General features: G+C 40.0%; 1 protein-coding gene and 1 long non-coding RNA gene across 10 annotated transcripts in view; one reads left to right on the forward strand and one right to left on the reverse strand.

Annotated features, from left to right (window-relative positions):
- Positions 1-25485, forward strand: part of LOC132399784 (cadherin-4-like) — a 689576-nt gene that overhangs the window by 520126 nt on the left and 143965 nt on the right. The gene's annotated exons all lie outside the window — the stretch shown is intronic.
- Positions 27-9593, reverse strand: LOC132399785 (uncharacterized). Its single transcript, XR_009514075.1, has 3 exons — positions 9508-9593; positions 6687-6835; positions 27-413 (listed from the first exon to the last, which is right to left on the reverse strand). It is a non-coding gene; the product is annotated as an uncharacterized LOC132399785 (long non-coding RNA).

Genomic DNA, 25485 nt, shown 5'->3' on the forward strand with positions numbered 1-25485 from the left:
ATGGGGTGATTGATAAGTTTGTGGCATAAGGTAGAAAGAGGAAATTTTAGAAAACCTAGCACATTTATTTTTCAACATAGTCCCCTCTTACATGTACACACTTAGTCCAGTGGTCGTGGAGCATACGGATCTTGGATCTCCAGAAAATGTCCACAGCAAGGGTGATTGATAAGTTTGTGGCCTAAGGCAGAAGATAAGTTATACAGGTCTCGTTACACGCACATGCAGTTCAACTCTTCGAGTGAAAATGCAGAAAGTTTGAAGTTAATAACTCATCTCCTTCTACATTCAGCCACAAACTTATCAATCACCCCTCGTAAGATCTTTGCCATGTTATTTAGCTGACCTCAGTGATCTCACTTGGACTGAAGAAAACCTTTGACCTTGTACTTGTAACACAGGTGAGGAAGGACCTGCAGGGAAAATAAGGAAGAAGAGGGGTTTAATTTAGGAAGGGTTTCTGTGGGGAAGGAGCAACTTTTAAAATCTCTGTAACTGATCATCATACAATTCAGTTTATCATACACACAGGACAATTGTTAATAATTAAGAACGGAACTTGGCATTATAGTGTTTTAGTAGAAACTCTAAACAACCATAATATATACACCTCCATAAATCTTATTCTGATTAACTATCAACACAAAGTGAGTAAACTTTCAAGGGTCATGAAATCTATTAAAGTATTCCACAGAAGCCATAATACTTGAAACTCTCAGGTTATGATGCAGATCATTCTTTCTGTGTTATATTAAATAACTAATATTCAGTTCGATTGAACTTTAATGCCCTTTTTCGTTATTTCTGAGAGCATACTGATTCCTCATTGAAGTGGAACTTCAGACCACACTCCTTGGGTTACTCAGTCTAAATGATATTCTCTGTATAATTTAATGCAAAAATGTTAAAACTATTTTACATTTTAAAAAATGTAAAATGTAAAAAAAGTATAGAGGTACCAAAGTGGTTTGACAATAATCATTAAAGTTCTGACATCGAAGATTCCTAACATCTAGACGATGGGCATGGGGCACAGGACCCAGAAGCCTGAAGTCCCTCACCACCATGTTCAAAAACAGCTCTGTACTTCCTTTCAACCATTCAGTCCTTGAAACAACTTGCACAACCCTAATCAGTACCTCAGTTTAGTAACACTTTGATCACTTTTTCATTTTATGTTTTAATGGACTTTTGTATTTTTGTTCTAATTATGTTCTTTAATTTATAATTTTTATATATGTTTCTTGTGAATGTTGTTTCTGTAGGGCAATATGTTGTGATGCTGCTGCATCATTCCACCTGTCTGTGTATTTGTGCTTAACCTTGAACTTCAATATTTATGGACTGTACTTAAAATCTGGCCTTTTCTTTTATTTCTTTAAAAGGGCTTGGCTGTAACAGACAAGACCTGCATTTATCAGAATCAAGTGTAATATAACCTGCAAATGTAATGAAATTAGTTGTCTTTGCAGCAGCAGTACAATGCAATTCATAATAATATATATAAAATAGTTAAATTAAATAAGTAATTCAAAAATAGAAATAAGAATGTAGAGGGGTAGTTAATGGTTTCAATGTCCAATCAGAAATACGATGGTAGAAGGGAGGAAGCTATTACTGATGAGTTGAGTGTGTGTCTTCAGGCTTCTGTACCTCCTTCCTGATGGTAGCAATGAGAACAGGGCATGACCTGGGTGATGGGAGCCCTTAATGATGGATGCCGCCTTCTTGAGGCATCACTCCTTTGAAGATGTCCTGGATACCAGGATGGAACTAACTAAATTTATGAATCTCTGCAACTTATTTCAATCCTGTGCAATAGTCTCCCACAAACCAGGCAGTGACGCAGCCAATTAGAATGATCTCCATGGTACATCTGTAGAAATTCCTGGTTGCCTTTTCTGAGGAGATGGAGTTGTGGTTCTGATTCAGTACAAATCAATTGAATACACTTCTTACCAGTAAATTTCAGGACTTCGATCCAGTGATGAATGAATGGTGATCTATATTCAAGACTGGACTATATGCAGATTGCATGTGGTGATAATCCCATCCACCTGCTGCCCTGATCAGCAGTGGAAGCTCTGCAGTGTGGAAAGCACTGTTGAAGCACGCTGCTCCATTACAGAGTGTGGACAGAATATCCTGCAACCACAGAACAAACATGGTGGAGGGGAACTAGTGCTGAGAGTGGATGACAGGAGGATTTTCTTGTGCATACGTTGTATCAAGTTTCTTTGAAGTCATACCCTTGACTTGTTCCTCGTAGCTATTGTATTTTATTGTATTGTATTTTAGGGGAAATCAGGAGGTACATCACACCCAATAGAATATCCACTCTCTGTGCCATTGTAGGAACAATATTTCTGGGCAATTTTGACTCCTATGTTGTTCATAAAATTAGGACTAGAGTAAGCTTTATTTGTCAAATGTACATTGAAAGAGTGAAACACACATGAAATATACATGAAAGATATGCTAGTGAAGTTTAAGAGACTACTAGACAGGTATATGGAGGAATTTAAGGTTGGGGGGATATATGGGAGACAGGGTTTAAGGGCCGGCACAACATTGTGGGCCGAAGGGCTTGTACTGTGTTGTACTATTCTATGTTCTATGAAATGTGTTGTTTTGCATCAACGATCAACACTGTCCAAGCATGTGCTGGGGGCAGCTGGCAAGTGTCACCATGCTTTTGACACCTAAGTAACACAGCCCAGAACTTACTAACCCAAACCTGTATGCCTTTGGAACATCGGAGGAAACTGGAACAACGAGAGGATACCTACAGGGTTATAGGGAGAATGTTAAAACTCCTTACAGGTAGCAGCAGGAATTGAACCCCGAACGCTGGTGCTGTAAAACTTTCATTGAATGGGGGAAGCGCTCGCACAGACTATTGTCCTGAGGGTGATAAGCCATGGTCCATCGCAGTTTGACCCCCAGGTCACGGGTTGGATGTAAACTGCATCCGTCAGTGTGAAGAGATATCCGGTGGGACGCCGAACCGAATAATCCTCGTGCCTCTGTGGTTGAAATGGACAACAGCAGCACTGCCTCCGTCCAATGTCTGGTCCTATCGATGATGGTGAGGAGCTGAGTAAACCTGCGTAACAGGGGCAATGGTGCAACCAAATCCACATTCACCGCTCAGGGACCCTGAAGGGCACTTTCGCATGTTGACACACCGAGCAAGCACTAGCCCAATCCCTGACGTCCTCCTTAAGCCCGTGCCACACAAACTTTTCTGTCACCAGTTTCTACGATGCACTCCGGCCTGGATGAGAAAGCCCACGGACTGCTTTGAAAATGCACCACTACCAGCTTGCTGGCACAGATGGACTGGGTCACCCTGTTGACTCATCACACAATAGTGAAATGCCACTGTCACCAAAAGCAACGTCCACCAATTTCAACCCTGTGTCTACCGAACACAGCACCTGCACACTCGGGTCCAAAACCTGGTCTGCTACCATCTGAGTGTAGTCAGCACCAGCAAAGGACCAGGAAGGGCAGTCAACTATGAGGTTATTCTTCTCTGTTTCATGCTGGATGTCCGTGGTGAACTCTGAAATAAAAGAAAGATGGTGCTGCTGTTAAGCATACCAATGGTCAGAGGCCTTAGCCATTACGAATGCTAGGGGCTTATGATCCACAAAAGCTGTAAATGGACGGGCCTCTAGGAGAAAACGAAAATGCCGCATTGCCAAGTAGAACCGCAAAAAATTCACAGACGAACGTACTGTACTTGTACTAGCAGGGGCAAAGGTGACAGCGAGAAAAGGGAAAAGACAGCCAAGTGCCATTGACTAACTGCTCATGTACGGGTGCTGACTGTGTAGTCCGATGTGGCTGCGAGGGTATGTGCTAACAGCGTTGCATTAAGTAACACCTCAGAACACCTTGGCCCTTTCCTCCAAACCGTCCATGATCTGCCTGGCCACTTTGCTCTGAAGGGCCTCACAGAGGGGGTGCATGTGCTGAGAGGGTTTGGGGACAAAATGGTGATAAAAGTTAACCATGCCTTAAAACCTCTGCAGGACCTTGATGGTGACTGTCTGAGGGAAGCATTTAATGACTTCAACTTTAACCAGCAGGCGATCTGCCCCTGCTGCATTTATACAGTGTCCTAGGAAATTGACCATGGATAGTCCAAACTGGCACTTTGCTGGGTTGATAAGACCATGCTGACTAAGGTGTTCGAAAAGGGTTCTCAAGTACAAGAGATATTTGTCCCTAGTAGAGCTGGCTGCCAAAATGTCATCTAGGTAAACAAACTGGAATGGCAAATCCCTGACAACACTGTCCACGAGGCACTGAAACATCTGGGCCACGTTCTTCAGCCCAAAGGGCACGTGAGGGAACTCAAACAAACCAAACGATGTAATAACAGCAGTTTTAGGAATGTCACTAGGGTGGACAGGGACATGGTGATGACTGGGAACAAGGTCCACCTTTGAGAAAATAATTTTCCCAGCCAGGCAGACAGTGAAAACCTGGATGTGTGGGATTGGATATTGGTCAGGGATCGTGCCATCGTTGAGGCGGCAATAATCGCCACACGGACGCCACCTGCCCCCTCCAGTTTTCACAGAATGTGGAGACCAATATAGGAGTGCCGACAAAAATCGATGCAAGTGTAATTACTTCTAACGTAAACTTTATTCTCACAGCACACAAATAGCGACTTTGTAGATATATATATATGTGTGTGTGTGTGTGTGTGTATCCCTAAAACCTCGCTCCCCCCCCAAACATCATAACATACAACGTAACACATAACATACGTGGCAAACTTCAATTTAACTGTCTGGGTGAATTCTACCTAATGAAATTAAACTGTCCCTACAAGTTTCATAATAATCACAGTTCCGAGAAAGAGGTTGCTCTATTTCTCAGTAAAATCCCTCCAACTGCACTTTACCACTAAGATTAATGTTAAACCACCTCAGTTTCTTTATACACACCAGGCTCTAATACAAAGGGGAAAACAGTTCAAAGTTTTTTTTTACATTAACATTTGCAGAGCATATTGTTTTGACTTGGCCTTGGAGTCTAGTCTGAAATTCCTCTTTGGTGAGGAATTACAACTCTCAGAAGATGCCACAAAGGGTATTAAAGTTCATGTTCAAAATCCATTATCGGCCCCAATTTCCTCTAGCCAAGTATTCCAAAATAATTTCACTGACAAATCAGGATTTTCAAACTGCTTCAAGCAATAATCTGCATTGCTTAATCTGCAGTTTTGGGAGTGAAAGTATTGAAGTGCAATAATAGTTCTATTTCCATTTATGAAACTTTTCTAGGAAGATTGATATTAAAGACATATAGATGTTTTTATACAAATAAAAGGAACCTGTTGATCAACCTTTCAGAGAAAAGCTACTCAAGGAGCTCCACAACAAAGCAGTCAAGTTTTTGAAAATGAAATGGTGACCAAATATCTCTAACGTATCCATTCCCCTTTCAAACTGCTTTCAGATATTTATTTTATGCAGGATTAATCCCAGCCACTATTCTGATGAAAATGCTAATCAAATAACAAAGCTCTTGAGTAAACATGTCTTCAAACCAGCAGCAGATGTAAAACTATTTCCATTGTTCTGAAAAACATCGCAGTTCTCTGCGTGATTCACCTCCCTTGGTGTGTTCTGGGTCAAGTATAATCTTGGGAACATAGTGATTAAGTGATTTGTTCAAATTCCATTACAGAAGGTGGTTTTGTCATGGTATGAGTTAATCAGATACTATGCCTTTTGAACTAATTAATCTAATTCATTTAGAGAGGTGATCCTACATCCCTGCTGAAAAGATTTTTGAGTGTTACTTGATTTCACTCTGGGTTTTACAAAAAAAAGAAGAGCTGGAATCTCCTAAAATAGCTTTCTGTACCAGAAATTTGTGTATGATAATTCTTGAACAATGTCATATTTCAATGTTCCTTTATAAATTCAGTCAAGTGATCAATGCCATTTGGGAGGCTTTGTTTAAATCCCTGTATTCATAATGATTATCTTTCAATGTGCCAGCAGCTGTATGAGGCTGTTGATCTCTAGCTCGCTCAACATAATGTGCACTGAGATAGAAAATTCCCACTAGATGGTGCTAACAGGAGGAATGGAAGACATTAACATGTTCAAAGTGGATTTTAACTGTGGTCACTCAGATTTCAGATGGTTCTCCAATATAGTCTGGATTACACCCTTCAAGAACAGAGGATGAGGATATCAATATCAAATATCTCTTAGTGATGGAGATATCCAGTGTCTGCGAGCTATTCATTTAAAAAAATTAAAGTTTGGCTTAGAATAAAAATGACCAATTGAACTTCATTGTGGAAGGCGCTCTAAGTTGAAATTGCTAACAACCCTTTTTGAAGACCTGGTTATTCAGAATGTTCTCTGAAAACTTTTTTTTTATTGTAATAACTTGTAAAAGAAATTTCCAGTATGATCTATTGGCTATAATCAGTCATGAATCTGAAAAGTAGAATTCTGTGTGTGAAGATGATTGTTAGAGGAGGGGGAAGAAGGACAAAGATGGGTGAATGGGGGGGGGCTGGGGGAAGGATGAGAAGGATGGCCAGTGGATCAAGTGGAGAAGGGAAGGGAAAGGTAAAGAGGGAAGGGTAAAAGAAAATAAAAGTGGGTGTGTTTACTTAAAATTGGAAAATTCAATATTCATACCAATGAGTTGTAGATCGCCCAGGCCAGAATATAAGGTGTTGCTCCTGCAGTTTGCGTTCAGCATCATCTCGGCAGTTATCCCAAAATGTATCCCAGTAAACATCATTCTTCATTTACAAGCAATAATCAGTCTACTGGAGGAACAATATCTGTGGTGGGCATGAGGGAAGAATGGTTAAATTTTGGGTTGAAACCCTGCATCGGGACCCAAAAGGTCAGCAATTCCTTTCATGCTCAGTTACTCCAGCAGATATTATTATCTTAATAAATAATATTTCTTTGCACTGGACTGCTACCACTTAAAACAAAATTCACAACATATAAATCAGTGATAATAATACTGATTCTGAGATTGTTCCAGATTTCAGGTTCTTGCAGTCTCTTATGTCTCCACTCTTCTACCTTTTAGATTCTAAGTTCTCTGAATTAGAGTGAATATTTTGAAATTCTGTTAGTTAAATACAGAAGATTATTATTATTCTTCATCCATAAAGCAATTTGGGAAAGTTTCCTGTATTAAGAGAATTAATGGTGTTAAGTTATGATGTTAGGCAGGTAGGAGGAACAGTATTTGTTTTAAAGTTAAAACTTCATTTCAGTTGAAAAGTTATTCCACCAATGCAAATTCAACAGATTGCCTTAGACAAGTTACAATGTGGCTTCGTACTGGTCCAACGATGCACTTATCTTGTACCATGTCCAAGGGGTGTGAAATCACCCAGAGCAGCTTTATCACCATTGGTTTTGGCTGAGTTTGACTGATTGTGGCAAATGGGCATTGGAGTAGCTGAGGACGGGGATGAGGGTTTCAGTGAATTCGAACTAAGGTGGAGAAGGACTGAATGGAGTTCTAGATGCATATGTTGTCACAGATAGGCACTACTGAGGATTAAATAGGGTGCCAATAACCTGACACCTAGCATTAAGTTTTACCACTTGACATTAGGCTTAGGTCCATAAAATGTCAGTAATTATTTCTGCAGTGCCATTGGAATTTTTAATGCTATTACCCTTGAAGTCTTATGAATTGCTGAATGATATTTTCATGATACTAATATTTAGCTCTGTGGCCAGTTTAAGTTGTTGTAACGTGAACAATGTTGCCAGAGAGCCACTGAAGCTAATGGATACAGCAGTGTTTTTATTCAACAAATGAGACACTCTTGGAGGAAGAGACCATTTCTACCCAATCTTATATGCTAAAGAACAAAGGTAACAGCAGGACAATTCTATAGTAACGAGTTATCTACAATGCTTCCTTTGAATTACTTATTATTTCCACACCTCCTCCTTCTCCTGACACTGCAGACACCAAAATTAATGTTGATTAGTATTGTCTGGTTTTCAATCAGCTGGTGTCCATGACTCCAGGAAATTATTGTTCAGGGTTGCATTTTAAACTTAACCTACAATCCATGTTCAGGTCTGAAGATTGGTTGCTGAAGTTAATACTTGTTATATACCCTAACTGCAGAATATGCCAGAACAAAGTCTACCATCAAAGTTTTGCCTAACAAAAAACGATTTTGTTAAAATACAAAATAGGACCATGTTGAGTATTCAACACAGTTTTTCAATGGTCCTGGTGTGGACATCATGAATGTTAATGTAATTCCAGTTTATCTTGTTACAGCACAAAGCCAATACCCTGGTGTTTATAATACCCTGATGCATTAGATAGAATTTTTCTCTTTTTGGGAAAATATGCTCAAGGAAACTATTGTTAATTATGAATCCTGAATGTTTTTGAGCTGTTTAACAGCTGAGGTCTCTGAGCATTTTATGTAGTTAAAATGGGAGTGAAATGTTTACATTCCATATTCATCCACTTCCTACAACTTAAAATTTAGGCCTCGGGTTACTAATTAAAACCGGATTCAAGTTACTGTAATCATATCCAAGAATAGCAAAAATAAAATTGAAGTTCAAACAAAATTGCAGTGAGAAATTAACCTAAGTACCAGTCACTTCTTACCTGACAACGAACATCTGGATTGCCAGCTGGTTTAGTACACAGTGTAGGTGTGAGAGGTCACAATTAAAACTCCCTGGGGCTGCTACATGCTGGGCTCTGCTGTGCATTACCTTTTTGATGTTTTTCTTTGCCCTAATTAGTACAAGTTAAAATGATGCAGTCTGGGCACTGCTGTGGAGCACTGCATGTCAGTTTTAGACCAATTAAGAATAATATCTCCACTTATTGAATACAATGTGACAGCCGTGACAGGATATCATGAAATTCTGGTTTTGAAATTTGAACACTTTCTAGATGGAAGTAAGGACTACATGGTAGTAAACAGTTTAAGGTTATTTGAAACTATTAATTGCATCATGTTTTTAAGCACTAGACAGTCTTCTCCAATGTATTAAAACTGAGAATGCTCATCTGAAAGGCATTTGGTTATTTGTGAGGCAGAATTGCCAAATGTACATATTAATGCTTTAAGCTTCTGTTTCAAATGGAGTGTTATATTATTACAAAACAAACAAGTCACATGCCTGCCCTGTCCAATTTTAATTACAGTGCAGTTTATCCACAGGAGTACTTGCACGAAGAATGTCTATCCGCAAATTGTGCTGTGCTCCACCAGCCAACATTCATTTTAAAAGAGTGATATTTCTATCTTTATTCATTTTTGTTTTTTTATATAGTGAGGTACAAGTAACATAATTATGTGTAATGAATAGAAATTACATTCTAGTAAAGAATCATTTTATTTGGAGCCTTTCTTACAGGTTTTGTTGAATCATTCTTTGGGATGCTTGGCTGTGGAAAGAAACCACCCACCCACCTTTCCCCTCATCTGGTCTCACCCATCACCTGCCAGTTGGTACTCCTTCCACTTTCATTCGTCTTCTTACTCAGGCTTTTGCCCTCTTTCTTTCCAGTTCAGATGAAAGTTTTCAATTATCATTTCCCCTCCATAGATGCTGTCTGAATTGCTGAGTTCCAATTATCATTTCCCCTCCATAGATGCTGTCTGAATTGCTGAGTTCTTCCAGTATTTTGTGCCTGTTACTCAATTAATATACAGTGTATGGACATTTTTGATTTGTCTTCAATTTCAACTGAATCCTTGTGGTTTACAACCTCTACAGTGATTCTTATTTCTGGTTGTTTGTCTTGCAAGGTGAGCCATGAACAGGCTGTGGTTATTCTGTGAAATGTCTGATTATTGTCATTTTGAACTTGTTGAATCTGCTTCTTCAGAGCCAGAAACCAAGTTTGGTTGAGTAAAGTTCAAAAAAATGACGTTGATCTTCTCTTCAGTAAGTGTGCTCAAGGTGAATACCATGCAGAGCTGTTGTGCAAGAAAGTGGCCAGAGAATTTCCGTGCTGAGTTACTGAGTCATGCAGTGTTGAAACAGGCCCTTCAATCCATGAAGTCCACAAAGATCTCCAAGTGTCTAATTACATTAATCCTGGTTTTAACCTGCTTGTCTTCCCCTCTGTCACTACCACTCATCTACTGTACGTACGAGAGGCAATTTGCATTGGCTTACTAAACTGCATATCTTTAGGATGCAGTCTGAGCACCCAGAGGAAACCCAGTCAGTCACAGGTGTAAGGTAAAAACTCTAGCTGGCAGCTCTGGAAGTCAACATTGAATGGGTTAATAAAGCTGTGAGTGTCAGCCCTTCCTGCTGTGCCTCTCTGCTGCCACCATTTTGAATGATTTCTTTGCTCTTTTGTTTCAAGCAGAATGATATATGATTGTTTCAATGTGCTTGCTATCATGCTATTTAATAAAGTTTGCAATTGAATTGAACCTGGGATCCATTGTCAGAAACAAAGCGTTCAGGTAAATCGTGACAGTCCATTCATTATGAAGTGCTTTCAGTTTCTCTACTTTACATTGAAATTCTGTCTACCCTTTCAATGCCATCTATAAGTTTGCCGATGACTCAACTGTCATTGGCTGAATCTCGGGTGGTGACGAGCAGGCATAGAGAATTGCATTTGGCTGATGAGGGAGGAGATACAGGAGCCTGAGGAAGCACACTCAGCAATTTGGGAACAGCTTTTTTCCTCTCCGCCATCAGATTTCTGAATCATCCACGAATGCATGCACATTTTGACCTCTTTTTGCCCTATTTAATTATTTCTTATTGTAACATAGTAATTTTTTTATGCACTGCTGCTGCAAAATAACAAATTACATGACATATGTCAGTGATAACAATTCTGATTCTGCCTGCTCATAAACCCTTTTCAACAGTGGGTCTTTCTGTGTCTTGGCTAGGAATTTTGATGCAGGAAAATCTTCATGAATTATGTTGAAAGTCCATACCACATTTTCAAATCCAGCATTGGCCTGTCATGTGGAGACTAAGTTTGTGCAAGAAATTTTAAAAAAAGTTCTTCTTTTGCCCAATATCCTACTTATTACTGCTTCTGCATCATATCTGCAGGCAGCACATGCTGCCTTCTACTCAGGCACAGTACAGTAATGCATAAGGAGACAACATTTAATTAGTTTTTCTTTATCATCTGCACTTCATTGTTCTTTGCTCCACATTCATTTAATTTCCTTCTTCAACAAGTGATGCAATTATTTGAACAATGTGACAAGATACTAAGATGCACCTTCTCTAGGTGTGATCTTAGCTCTTATTATATCTCCGGGCTGTGGTACATTGTTTGATGGTCTCTACTTTTTCAATTACAGGTTATAAGCTGTGGCATACAACTCCAAACTAAAGTATATTACCAAAACATGCATTTGCCATATTTCAGCTTCCAATGTGCTCATGTAATCTCCTAAGGTTATCATAATCATCATCTTTTGTGCTTGTTGTAATCAAAAGTCAAGATCCTTTCCTTACAAGATATTATCCACCTCGGCTTGGGAAATGTTAGGTGAGGGCGTAATTGCATAGGATAATTCTGTGAATAAGTAAATCCCTGTGTATGTGTTGGCTGTTGGTTCAATGTTGACACACAGTTGTATGTTGGCCGGATGCTGTCCGGTTTTGTCAATAACTGTAATAGTACAAACACTTGAAAATAGTTACAGGGTAGGTTTTATCAAATACAAGCTGTCTTATTGAGACTGTATTTTCCAGAATCACTTTATCTGCCTTTGCTACAACCACTATTGATGTGTTCTGTTTACTCATGTGATTGTCACAAGCATTCTCTTTTGTTTTAGTCTATCAATTTTCTTTCCCAATTGATGATTTCAAGTACATGGAAATGGCCAAGGCTTGTAATAGCCATCTTTCCAGCTAATCAGATACAGTTGTGGATATTGTGCGTAGCTATACCATTATATCTATCTTTAAAATATCATGATATCATTAAAATAGCATGGCATTGAAGTGTCAGTGCAGAAAACTTTTTCATAATTTGCTACAATGATACACTTGTTAGAAATTGTATTGGAGTTTGCACTCTTAATGCCACCAATACTGGTTTGCAGTATATCCATCAACATTTCTGACTAAACTAACAGTCTTGACTCATTCCTGAACAGGCTACAGCAGGATTTTTGATCAGCATTTTGTCTGTTGGTGGTGTTGATACAATAGACTCAGAGTTACTTGTTGATTGAAAGAATTTCCAAACTGGGATGTCCTCCATTCTGCGGTTGTTTCAAATTGCCACTAAAATGACTTTCAGTCCTGACTTAGCCTTGGACCTTCAGATAGTTGAAATCTAAACTTTTGTAAACTGACACATGACATTTCTAAACCGACAAGTCTGATGAGTGGTCCATTGACTTGGAAGGCAGTGACTGATTTGCACTCACCACCTTGCTTTGACATGCAGTGTCCTAACTGCAGAATGCAGATATGTCAAACAGACATAGTGGATAACATTCTCTGCCATTCTTGAGTTCCATCTTCATCGGCACAGCAACCTTATTTGCCAGTTCAAATGTTAGATTTTGCATTTTCAACCAAATTCTTTCACTAACCAGTTCTTACACAAACCTTGTAGCAAAGGCATCATCGAAAAGGTATTACAATTACAATACAAGGAATAGAACATCAGCAGTAGAAGTGGGAAAGACCATTTGTCCCTTATGCATACTCTACCTTCAATAAAGTTACAACTGATATGTTATCTCTGGCTGAGGAAATAACTTCTCATTTAAATCTTGAATGGCTGACCCTCTACCTTGATCCTTTAACTTGATTCTTGATATCACAACCAAGGAAAAATTGTCCTACCCTATAAAGTCTGGCAAAGATTGTATGATGCAATAGGATTGCGGCTCATTCTTCTAGATATTATCTAATTGGCTTGAGATTCAAGATTTGTTTATTATCAAAGAATGTATAAATTATACAACCTTGAGATTTACTTGCTCATAGGTAGCTACAAAACAAGAAACCTGAAAGAACCCAATTAAAGAAAAAAAAATTTAAAAATAAAAGACCAACACTTGATGCACAAGGGAAAGAAAAAAAATCATGCAAACAATTGAAGTGATCCACAACAGCGTTCTGAACCAAAAATTAGTTATTTAACATTTAATGAGTTTAACATTTCCTCATAGGTCAATCTGCTTTCCCTCTATTACAAGTATATCCTTCCCTCCATAGGGAGACAAACCCTCCTTCAATATTCCATTCAATATTGCACCAATCACCCATGTAATTATAGTAAGCTGGATTTATTTTGGTGATGAATTCCTCTACAATAATGAGTGCCATGGTATTTGTCTTCCCAATCTCTTCCTGTACTAGGATATTTTTTTTATCAGTGTGCAAGGACACCTTGGATGATCTTAAAATATTAAAACTACTCTGTATCTCTATCTTTTGCATTGATGTGGATGACTGTACATTATATTCCACTTGCCATGTTCTCACCCCTATATTTAGGCTGTATTTGTCCTGAATCCCCTCTGCATCCTTCTCACAACTTGCTTTACTACTCAATTTTTCATTATCAATGACTTGTTATATTAGTCCTTTTATCCGAACCAATGATATAGATTAGAATGATAGCAGATGAAATTCCAATACTGATCCCTGAGGCACTTCATTGATGATAAAAGACTTAGTTACTGCCTGCTAGGCCACTGGCATTTAGAGCAGCAATGAATGTCCCCCATCTCTGCCTGTCTTTGGCTATCTTCCCTATTGTGCCCACATGTGGTCCTCATTTCAGCCTCTCTGGTATTGCAGTAAATTGTCTTTGTTCTCCCATGTTTCCACAACACTTCAGGGGTCCAGTCAAGTGCTGGCTTTATGATGCAGTTGTTGACCTGTCTTATCATGTACCCGATCTATCTCCAACATTTCCTCATGGTGACTATAGCCATGTCCACTTGGTGACACTGAAGAAGTATGATGTGATCGGAGATCTTTCCAGGCTAGTGTAAACCCTGGTTCATATTTTTATTGTTATAATGTATGTATTTAATTTTTGCAGCTCTGTGAGAGCAGTCTGTTCTGTTTTCATGCTTGTTTGGGTTACTGTTGAAGATAAGAGATGAAGAGAAATGTGTGCCATCCAGTTAGGATGGTCGGATTAAGGGGAGGTTTCTCAGGTGAGGGATACTAAGGTTGGGCTTAGGGCTTTTGTTCGAGAGGAGATGAAGAGAGAAGACACTGGGGAAAACCGGTCGAACCACATGATACGTTGCGAGACCTGCTTGTTCGAGATGGATTGTGAGGACGTTTAGAAGATGGTGTGTGCTTTCAAGTTGATCGAGGGCCCAGCGCATGAGTGACAGAGTAGTTCAAGATGAGCTCCAACTTTTGCACATTTGACTGTTCAATTAGAATTGGGCCTTTTCTTCTTGTTATTCTTTACCAACCCTTCAGTTAAGATTCATAAATATAATTCCTTTAATAGTATGCAGTATACTGTCTGTTATTTCATGGCATCAATTTATAATAGGGCAGAAAATGACACAGCATCCACACAAACCGGGGTTGGAGGCGCGATCAAGCACATCTCAATCTCAGGAGTTTGGCACAGCCAGAGGTTGTGTTTCCCTAGACTTTTGCAGCCAAGGAAACCAGGTTGTTTCACCAGAAAATACGGATGGTCTTCCAGAGGCTCAAGGTGTAGAATAACAACAATTTGGCAAGGTTGTTCTCTGTCATGTGCCAGTATTCTGACCTGTACAAGAGTGTAGACAGAACACAGTTCTGGTACCACTATAGCTTGGTGTATCTGCTGTCATTGGTTGATCCCGGATTGTGCATTGATTTTAAGATATTTCTAGCTTTGCTGAGTCTGCACTGAATGTTGTCCTTGGCCCCACCATTCCGCTGAATGATGCCGCCCATGTAGGCGAATCTGCTGATACTGGTTAGTCAACGCCATATGCATTGATGGGAGGAGGAGACTCTTCACTGAGGGTCATGGTCTCAATATTTCTCTGGCTGACTCATCTCCACCATGGGTACACAGGCGCTGAGGTTTCTCTTGCATGTGCTGGTGTGTATGTGATAGTAATGTGTGTTCAACTGTAAAGTCATGGTCTTCTAAAGCAGAGAATAGAGCCCACCTAATGTCTCTCTGCTTAACTTTTCGCTCATAACTCAGTCAATCACCAGGTTAAATAATATCCCCAACATTACAAAGCCTTCTTGACTCCTGTCTTGACTTCAAAGCTCAAATTGCTGTCTCCAACTGTGCAAATGCAATTATTGTTGAAACTCTGTATAAGCTGGCCACTTTTGGAAGGGATTCCATATGATCTGAGAATTCACCAGAGACTCTCCCTGTGAGTGCTATCAACAGCCTTTTCAAAATCCTTGAAATTCGCACACAGTTGTCTCTGTGACTCTATGCACTGTTCTATGATGTTACATAGTGTGAAGATCTGGTCAACCCTAGATCTAAGATCTATTTTTCCTCAAGCCAGCTTGCTTTTCCCTGAAGCACATATCAGCAGTATTTGTAATCTGTTGGACAATGACTTTGGTGAAAATCTTGCTGGGCACTGACAAAAGTGTGCTATCAAACCAGTTGTTGCAATCACTTTGTGCTCATTTCTTAGGGATCCTAACAATAATTCCCTTTGTCCAGTTCTTGGATACTTGTCCCCACTCCCAGATTATAGTAAACAGTGGTTGCAGGATGACTGTGCAACTTTAGGTTCAGCTTTGAACAGTTCGACATTCAAATTGTCATATCCTCAAGCATTGCTAATCTTTAATGATTTAACTGCAGCAACAATCTCTTTTTTCCTTGGGTAGATCTGTGTTGATGTTCAGGTCCTCTGCTGTCTCTTGTATGTCAGGTTTTTCGTTTGATGGTGGTCTGTTCAGTAATTCTCTGAAATATTCCGTCTGTCATGCTTCTTGCTGTTTGGTGATAGACTCCCAGTGTAAAAATTACCTATCTATTCCTGTTTTTTGTACTAGTAATCAATTCCCAATCTACTGCAGTACGTTACACTGATCCTTGGTGTTATTTAATAATCTTTTCTGTACCTTATTAGCTTCTGAATAAAATCTAAGTATCCAACATCCACCTTATCTATTCTGCTCATATTACTGTCTCAGAAAATCTCAGTCAGGTTTTCCTCTCATAATTCAATGTTGTCTGCTTGATCCTTTTATTGTTTTCTAGTTGCATTGTTATCTCATTCAAATAATGCTTTTCAGCATTTTCTCTATAACTGATACCAAGCTATCTGCAGTTCCCTCCATTTTAAGTTATTTTGCTACCTTTCGGTGCGTATGAATCATTTCAGAATCTGAAAGTTTGGAAGATGATAACTTATTATTCCCATACCTCTCATTTCAAAATCTTGCAATGTACATCAGCAGTTCCAGGAATTTATTAGTTTTTAGTGTCAATACTTTCTCCAAATACATTTTTTACAAAACGATAATTTATTTCAGCTACTTATTCACTTAGTCTTGTTATTCTCCATTCTATTAGGTTCTTTAATGAAGCAATGTCCTCACTAATTGTTTCATTCTGCTCTTGGCTTCTTGTCCCACTCTTAATGGACATCTATTTCTAACAGCTTCAAAGTAAATTAATCTACCAATTTTAGCACAAGCTCTTTAAGCAAGGCATCTGTGGCTGAGAAAAACAAGATACTGCAGATGCTGGAATCTGGAGCAAAAATTAATTACTTGAATGGACTCAGAAGATCATGCATTAGTGGAGGCCAAAGGGGAAATGTTGACATTTTGAGCTAAAACTCTGCATCAGGACTGAAGACAGGGAAGTGCAATGGAGGGGTGGGACAGAAGAGGGTGGAACCAGATGATGAGGGGAATGATTGGCATATGGGGCAAGGGGGGGTGAAGGATGGAAAATGTGAATGAAGGGAGAGAGAACTTGGTGAAAGGGAGAAACAAACACGGGGAGGTGGGTTATCTAAAACTGGAAAATTCAATGTGCATACCTTTGCACTGTAAGCTTTCCAAGCAGAATATGTGGCATCATTCTTGCAGTTACTTTGACCACACCCTGAGGTTATCCTGACCAAGCCTTCAAGGGTAGTAATCTCAGGATTGCTGCCTGTGCCACACGGCAGTGAGGATAGGAATAGATAGGTGGTTAAGTGTGCGGCTGAAGAATTGGAGCAGGGACAGAGATTCAGATTTCTGTATCATTGGGACTTCTTCTAGGGCTGGTGACCTGTACAAAAAAGATGGTTGCATTTGGTAGGAGATGGAACTACATCTTTAAAAAGAAGTGACATAGAGTTAGAAAATGTTTAATTTGTGTGGGTGGAGCTAAGAAACTGCAAGGTAAAATAAACATTATGGGAATGGTATATAGGCCTCCAAATAGTAGCCAAGTAGGGTTTGTTACGAACCCCGTAACTGGGTCACTTACCAGCAAAGATGGAGACGTCTGTTGAAGTCTGATGATACTATTTTTTACAGTATTTATTAGTAAAAATACACAAAAATAATATCACTGCAAATATACAGATAATATACGTCGTCAATACTAAATCTAAAAGTGCGGGTATAATAATAATTAATAAGAAATAAGCTCTATCGTTGTCTAGGGGATAATGTATTGTCTGATGGAAATATATCGTTTGTTCAGTTCATACAGGCTGCAGCCGTTGGGGACTGCTGTGTTGCAATTGTTGGAGAGAGAGAGAGAGAGAGAGAGAGAGATTTAGGAGAAAAACTTGCCGGCTTTCCTTTATGATTTCGATCCATCAGGTGTCTCGTTGTCGTGGCCATTCAGGTGTGACCTCTCCTTTAGCTAAACCATTCTTCTGTGATGAGCCCGCCACCCCAGGCAAGGGAGGATGCACACAAGCCCCCACCGGCTTTCGCTATCAAATGCTGTCACGGGATTTCTAGCGCTTCTCCTGGTGCGTCTAAAGGGGTTGTTCCCCAGACCCTCTTTTATCCTCACTCACGGGGTCTCAGATGTCAATCAGGTTGGGATGATGCAATCCCTCAACCAGACCACTCTGGTTGTCCCCTGAGGGGTTTCAATGAATAGTACAGTACTCAATACACAATTCTGTCTCCAAGAGACAATGGCATTTTATCAGTGGTTCCATTCCGCTGATGTCAGGCCACTTTACAAACCTTGTGTATTCTGGATGTCTCTCTCTCATTTCCTGGGTCTCAGACCCGAAATAATAGCGATCTTGCGATTCTCAAAAAGGAGGGGGGGGCGCGACTTTGTACCCTTCGAGTTGCTTCACATTCGTAACAGGTTGAAATTACAAAAGGAACTGGAAAAGGCATGTAATAAGGGTAATGTCACAATTGTAATGGGGGATTCAAGATGCAAGGGAATTGGGAAAATCAGGTTGGTGTCAGATCGCAAGAGATGGAATTTGTTGAAGGCCTACAAGCTGGCTTTTTAGAGCAGCTTGCACGCAATACTACTATGGGAAAGGCTATCTTAGATTGAATGTTGTGTCATAACCCAGATCTTATTAGTCAGCTTAACGTAAAGGAACCCTTAGGAGTCAGTGATCATACTATGATTGGATTCATACTCCAATTTGAGAGGGAGAAGTGTAAGTCACAAGTATCAGTGTCGAATGGAATGCCGGGAATTACAGAGACATGAGAAAGGAGCTTGCCCAGGTGGATTGCAGGTGGCATCACTACAATCACCAAGATCCTTTTCCATAGTGAATACTGAAGTAAAGTATTTATTAAGTACCTCTGCTATTTCCTCTGTTTCCATACACACTTTCCCTCTGTCACACTTGATAGGTCCTATTCCTTCATGTCTTATCCTCTTACTCTTCACATACTTGTAGAGTGCTTTGGGGTTTTCCTTAATCATGCCCGCCAAGGCCTTCTCATGGCCCCTTCTGGCTCTCCTAATTTCCTTCTTAAGCTCCTTCCTATTAGCCTTATAATCTCCTAGATCTTTAACATTACCTGGCTCTCTGAACCTCTTCCAAGCTTGTCTTCTTGATTAGAAGAAAAGCTTTGCAAATAATTCACTTCCCTTTAAGATAATATATTTATTCAATGTTATAATGCATTAGTGAAAATGCTGCAAATTGCCAACAAGAACATAATTTCTGGTCGTTCTTATTTGGGATTATTGAAGAAAATTGAAAATTCGCGTCTGGTTAGTTTCAGGATGTCCCCATAACATCAAAAATGTGTTTTTCTTTTGCATGGTGACAAATGAAAGCAACATTGCATTAGTTGCATCAGCACTGGACCAAGTTCAGCAACATTCCTGTTGAAGGATAAGGACTGCTGGCATACTGCTAACATCTTCCACAGTGAAGAATGATGCAAAGTAATTACTAAGTTCACTTGCCATTTTTTTGTTCCCCATTACTACCAGCATCATTTTCCAGTGGTCCAATATCAACTCTCACCTCTCTTTAATTCTTTAAGTAACTAAAAAAGCTTTTAGTGTCCTGCTTTATATTATCAGCTAGTTTGCCCTCATATTTAATCTTTTTCCTTCTTATAGCTTTTTTCGTTGCCTTTGGTTGGATTTGAAAACTTTCCAATCACCCAACTTCCCATTCACTTTTGCTACTTTATATGCTCTTTCCTAGGCTTTTATGCAGTCCTTAATTTCCCTTGTCAGCCCCAGTTGCCTAGAACTGCCATTTGAGAACCTTTTCTGTGGGACCTATCTATCCTGTGCCTTGTGAACTGTGTACAGGGGTAGCTTCAGCTACCCCTGTCCTGCCATCATCCCCGCCAGTATCCTCCTCCAATCCAGTCTACTGCAGTGTTGGGAAATGTACAGTCATGCATTATGGTCAAAGGAACACTAATGCAGACATTTATCTAAATGGGGTGAAAATTCAAACATCAGAGGTGCAGAGGGAGTTAGGAGTCCTTGTGCCAGACCTCCAGAAGGTTAAATCACTGGTTGAGTCTGTAGGAAAGAAGGCAAATGCAATGTTGGCTTTTATTTCAAGGGGAATAAAATATTAAAACAAGGAGATAACGTGGAAGGTTTATAAGACACTAGTCAGTCTGCACTTGGAGTACTGTCAACAGCTTTGATCCCCTTATCTCAGAAAAGATGTATTGCCATTGGAGAGTATTCAGAGGAACTTCACAAGGATGATTCCAGGAGTGAAGGGGGATAACATATGAGGAGGGTTTGGCAGCTTTGGGCCTGTACTCACTGGAATTTAGAAGAATGAGCGAAGATCTCATTGAAACCTACCGAATGTTGAAAGGACTCGATAAGATGGATATGGAGAGGATATTTCCTCTGGTGGGGGTATCCAGAACTAGAGGGCACGGCATCAAAATTGAGTGGTGACCCTTTTGAACAGAAGTAAAGAGGATTTTTTTCAGTCAAAGAGTGGTGAATCTATGGAATACTGTACCACATACTGCAGTGGAGGCCGAGTTCATCTGTAGTTTCAAAGCAGAAGTTGATAGTTTCCTGATTGGTTGGGGCATCAAGGGATATGGTGAGAGTGCAGGTGTATGATGTTGAATGGGATCCAGGATCAGCCATAAATGGCGGACTCGATGGGCTGAGAGCTCATAGCTTTGAGTGGTGCACAAAGATTTGTCATCTTGCATTTGCTTTTACTCCAGTCACTGAAACAAATATTTTTTTTTAACATTCACATAGCACATGTTTTTGGGCTGGCATGGCAACCCACTTCTCCACAAATTGTGATATTGATCATCTAAGGAACATATCGTAGATACGTTGAATGGTTTGGGGCATGGTCATTCCTGATCCTAATAGCGTGGCAACCATGTGATCTAATGTTATTCAACAGGAATGTTGCTGAACTTGGTCCAGTGCTGATGCAACGATTGCAATGTTGCTTTCCTTTGTCACCATGCAAAAGAAAAACATATTTTTGATGCGATGGGGACACTCTGAAACTAACCAGACACAAATTTTAAATTTTCTTCAATAATCCCGAATAAAAACTACCAGAAAGTATGTTCTTGTTGGCAATTTGCAGCATTTTCACTAATGCATTATAATATTGAATAAATATATTAAAGGGAAGTGAATTATTTGCAAAGCTTCTAGTCAAGAAGAAACAAAAAGCTTAGAAAAGGTTCAGAGAACTAGGTAATGTTAGAAATCATGAAGATTATAAGGCTAATAGGAAGGAGCTTAAAAAGGAAATTAGGAGAACCAGAAGGGGCCATGAGAAGGTGTTGGCGGGCAGGATTAAGGAAAACCCCAAGGTATTCTACAAGCATGTGAAGAGTAAGAGGATAAGCCATGAAAGAATAGGACCTATCAAGTGTGATGGTGGGAAATTGTGTATGGAACAGGAGGTTCTTATGAATACTTTACTTCAGTATTCACTATGAAAAAGGATCTTGGTGATTGTAGTGATGACTTGCATCAGACTGAAAAGCTTGAGCGTGTAGATATTAAGAAAGAGGATGTGCTGGAGCTTTTGGAAAGCATCAAGTTGGATAAGTCGCCGGAACTAGATGATGTGTATCCCAGGCTACTGTGGGAGATGAGGGAGTAGATTGCTGAGCCTCTGGTGATGATCTTTGCATCATCAATGGGGACAGGAGAGGTTCCGGAGGATTGGAGGGTTGCGGATGTTGTTCTTTTATTCAAGAAAGAGAGTAGAGATAGCCCAGGAAATTATAGATGAGTGAGTCTTACCTCAGTTGTTGGTAAGTTGATGGAGAAAATCCTGAGAGGCAGAATTTATGAACATTTAGAGAGGTATAATATGATTAGGTGTAGTCGGCATGGCTTTGTCAAGGGCAGGTCGTGCCTTACGAGCCTGATTGAATTTTTTGAGGATGTGACTAAACACATTGATGAAGGAAGAGCAGTAGATGTAGTGTATATGGATTTCAGCAAGGCATTTGATAAGGTACTCCTTGCAAGGTTTATTGAGAAAGTAAGGAGGCATGGGATCCAAGGGGACGTTGCTTTGTGGATCCAGAACTGGCTTGCCCACAGAAGGCAAAGTGTGGTTGTAGACGGGTCATATTCTGCATGGAGGTCGGTGACCAGTGGTGTGCCTCAGGGATCTGTTCTGTGTCTCTTACTCTTCGTGATTTTTATAGGTGACTTGGATGAGGAAGTGGAGGGATGGGTTAGTAAGTTTGCTGATGACACTAAGGTTGGGGGTGTTGTGGTTAGTGTGGAGGGCTGTCAGAGGTTACAGTGGGACATTGATAAGATGCAAAACTGAGCTGAGAAGTGGCAGATGGCATTCAACCCAGATAAGTCTGGTAGGTCAAATATGATGGCAGAATATAGTATTAATGGTAAGACTCTTGGCAGTGCGGAGGATCAGAGGGATCCTGGGGTCTGAGTCCCTAGGACACTCAAAGCAGCTATGCAGGTTGACTCTTTGGTTAAGAAGGCAAACGGTGTATTGGCCTTCATCAATCATGGAATTAAATTTAGTAGCCAAGAGGTAATACTGCAGCTATATAGGACTCTAATCAGACCCCACTTGGAGTACTGTGCTCAGTTCTGGTCGCCTCACTACAGGAAGGATGTAGAAACCATAGAAAGGGTGCAAAGGAGATTACAAAGATGTTGCCTGGATTGCGGAGCATGCCTACTGAGAATAGGTTGAGTGAAATCTGCCTTTTCTCCATGGAGCAACGGAGGATGAGAGGTGACTTGATAGTGTATAAGATGATGAGAGGCATTGATTGTGTGGATAGTCGGAGGCTTTTTCCCAGGGCTGAAAAGGGTGCCACAAGAGGACACAGGTTTAAGGTTGTTGGGAAGTAGGTACAGTGGAGATATCAAGGGTAAGTTTTTTACTCAGAGAGTGGTGACTGCGTGGAATAGGCTGCCGGCAACAGTGGTGGAGGTGGATATGATAGGGTCTTTTAAGAGACTTCTAGATAGGTGCATGGAGCTTAGTAAAATAGAGGGCTATAGGTCAGCCTAGTTAATTGCTAAGGTAGAGACATGGTCAGCACGAGTTTCTGGGCTGAAAGACCTGTATTGTGCTGAAGGTTCCCTATGTTTATATGCTTCTAGAACATGTTGACACATTCAGCTCTGGGTTCAGAATACAAATAGCCCTGTGTTATGATAGGGGTGAGTTGCTTTCTTAGAAAGTGCTTAATATCATAATTTTCCATGATGTGAAACTTCATTATCTGCATTTGCCAGGAAATGGGTGTTTAAAAAATATTGATTTATTTACATTTCATTCACATTCTATGAGAGTGACTCACATCTCACATTTTTTTAGTAAATCATTTGTGAATTCTGTAAGGGCAATTTTCTGTGACTTAAACAGCAGTAACTTGGGGGGGGGGGTTAACTGCAACAGTAAATGTTTTAATTGCAACAAAGTAGGCACACCATCTGACTCTTCTATCCAGCAGAATCACACTAATCCACACCAATTTAGATACACATTCACAAATATGTATTTACATTCTCAATAATTTGGCTGATGTAGGTGTGAAATATCCAGATCAATGAATCAGACAATGAATTCTGAGGGTTGAATCTGATCTTTGAAAGAGAGCCACAATGCATTTTTTAAGATGGTTGTTCATAAAAGTTTAATATAGAGCTACTAATAAAAATCATCAAAAACGGACTGAGTTAAAACATCCCTTGATATAAACTTATGCAGTTAGACTTCATGGACACTGGGACAAAAGCTCATAATACTTGAGAATGTAATCACATTGTCATCGGGGAATGAAATTTAAAATGGGCAGGTTGAGTTTGCACAAAAAATTAAACACAATCCCAACTTGACTGAAATCTGCTGACTGCCAAGTCCAGTATCGGTAGGACACTTATTAAAAAGCTAATCCTCTCTCATGAGCTAATTTAAAAATTAACTACTTTACCAAGGCTGAGAATTTCTCATTAAACTTGCTTTGAAGTGTAACTCTGGTTGGCCAGATTTCTCTGGAAATGTGGGAAGCTGAAAAGAGGACTGACCTAAGAATAAGTGCTTCCATCTGCCCAAGCTCCCCAGTTTCCCATCAGAAAACCCCTCCCGCCTAGTCAAGGATTAGTCCATTGGACCCAGAAGTAGTTAAACACTCACAATCTGACGAAAGCCAAGCATGTAATTAGGGTGACTGGTTTCGGTATGGTTCTTGGCAAAAGAAAACTTTGCAGTCTGTGAGGTCAACTCTTAATTTGTAGGAAAGACAGGAACACTAGTCTCCTGGCAGAGACACTTCACTCTCCCCCAGCCCCCAGCTATGCAGTCTTCCCTTCAAATTTTGCAATGCAGAAACAGTTTGTTTATCTTAAGTAAAAAGTTACCATCTTCTGGTAAGATGGTGACGAGCTCAGATACAGATGGTGCCAACCAAGGTTTTATTATTTTTTTAAACATTATTGTTCCATTCGCAAGACCCTGCTGGACATTGAGGACTACTGCAGCTCTACCCCATCAACAAGTTACTCGTTGGCAGAGAAACTGAAGGAACTGGACTTGGTGCAGGTCATGCTGCTGCCTGCGTCAGAGAGACAAGAAGGCGGTGTGCAGTTTGACTGTGAGTAATTGTCTTAGTCAGTTTTCTGGTGATGGCAAGGCCCTGTTGGACATTGGTAATGTGGAATGCTGTAAGTCCAGTCACTAATTTATTAGCAGCTGTGTGGTCTCAGTCATAGTGAGGACTAGGCCCCAGTCATCCACCTGGGAGAGAGGCCTTGGCGTGGTTGCTCTCCACTGGAGGTGCTGCAGTGCTGGGTCATTGCTGCCCTCTGATGTTTGCTCAGCAGAGGAAAAACTCTATTGTGTTCGACTGCAGACTGCTGCAACGTTCACGGACTCAAGGACTGGACAGTAGTTATATGTTTTTATTGCTGCTATATCTGCCTTGTGCTGTGAGTGACTAGTGGTAGTGTGTTTTGCACCTTGACCCTGGAGCAACTATTTTGTTTGACTGTTTACATTGGTATCCGTGTATGGTTAAATGATAATTAAACTTGAACTTGAGATGATCTTGCATGGTCTGTATGCTTCTTTCAGGATGTGTTTCCAACCCTCTTTAATCTAACCATACCAGTCAAGGTTATCTTCAATTTCTTTCTTGTGTTTATCTAGCTTCCATTTAAATTTGCCAACATTGTTTACCTCATTATCACACTTTGATTTTAATTTTCAATATTCTCACCACTGTTTTACACAGTTTTTTACACACAAATGTATTTTGAAGTTTCTTTTGGATTGAACAGCTATTCCTTAGTATTGATAGATATCAGATCTTGATTCTTACTGCAAATGCAAACATGAGCTGGGAAATTGGACTTCATGCCTTGATGGTGCAAAAATATTGCTGCACTTGCCTCTCACATTAAATTCAATACTTTCTGTAAAAGTACGTAATTAATCAAAAACATACTTGAAATAGTAATGTGCCTTGTCATTTAATGTGAACAATTATGGTCTTTCCATGATTGTTCTTGGCAAATTTTTTTGCAGAAGTGACTTACCCCGGT

This window comes from Hypanus sabinus, chromosome 9 (genome assembly GCF_030144855.1).
Source record: "Hypanus sabinus isolate sHypSab1 chromosome 9, sHypSab1.hap1, whole genome shotgun sequence".
NCBI lineage: Eukaryota > Metazoa > Chordata > Chondrichthyes > Myliobatiformes > Dasyatidae > Hypanus > Hypanus sabinus.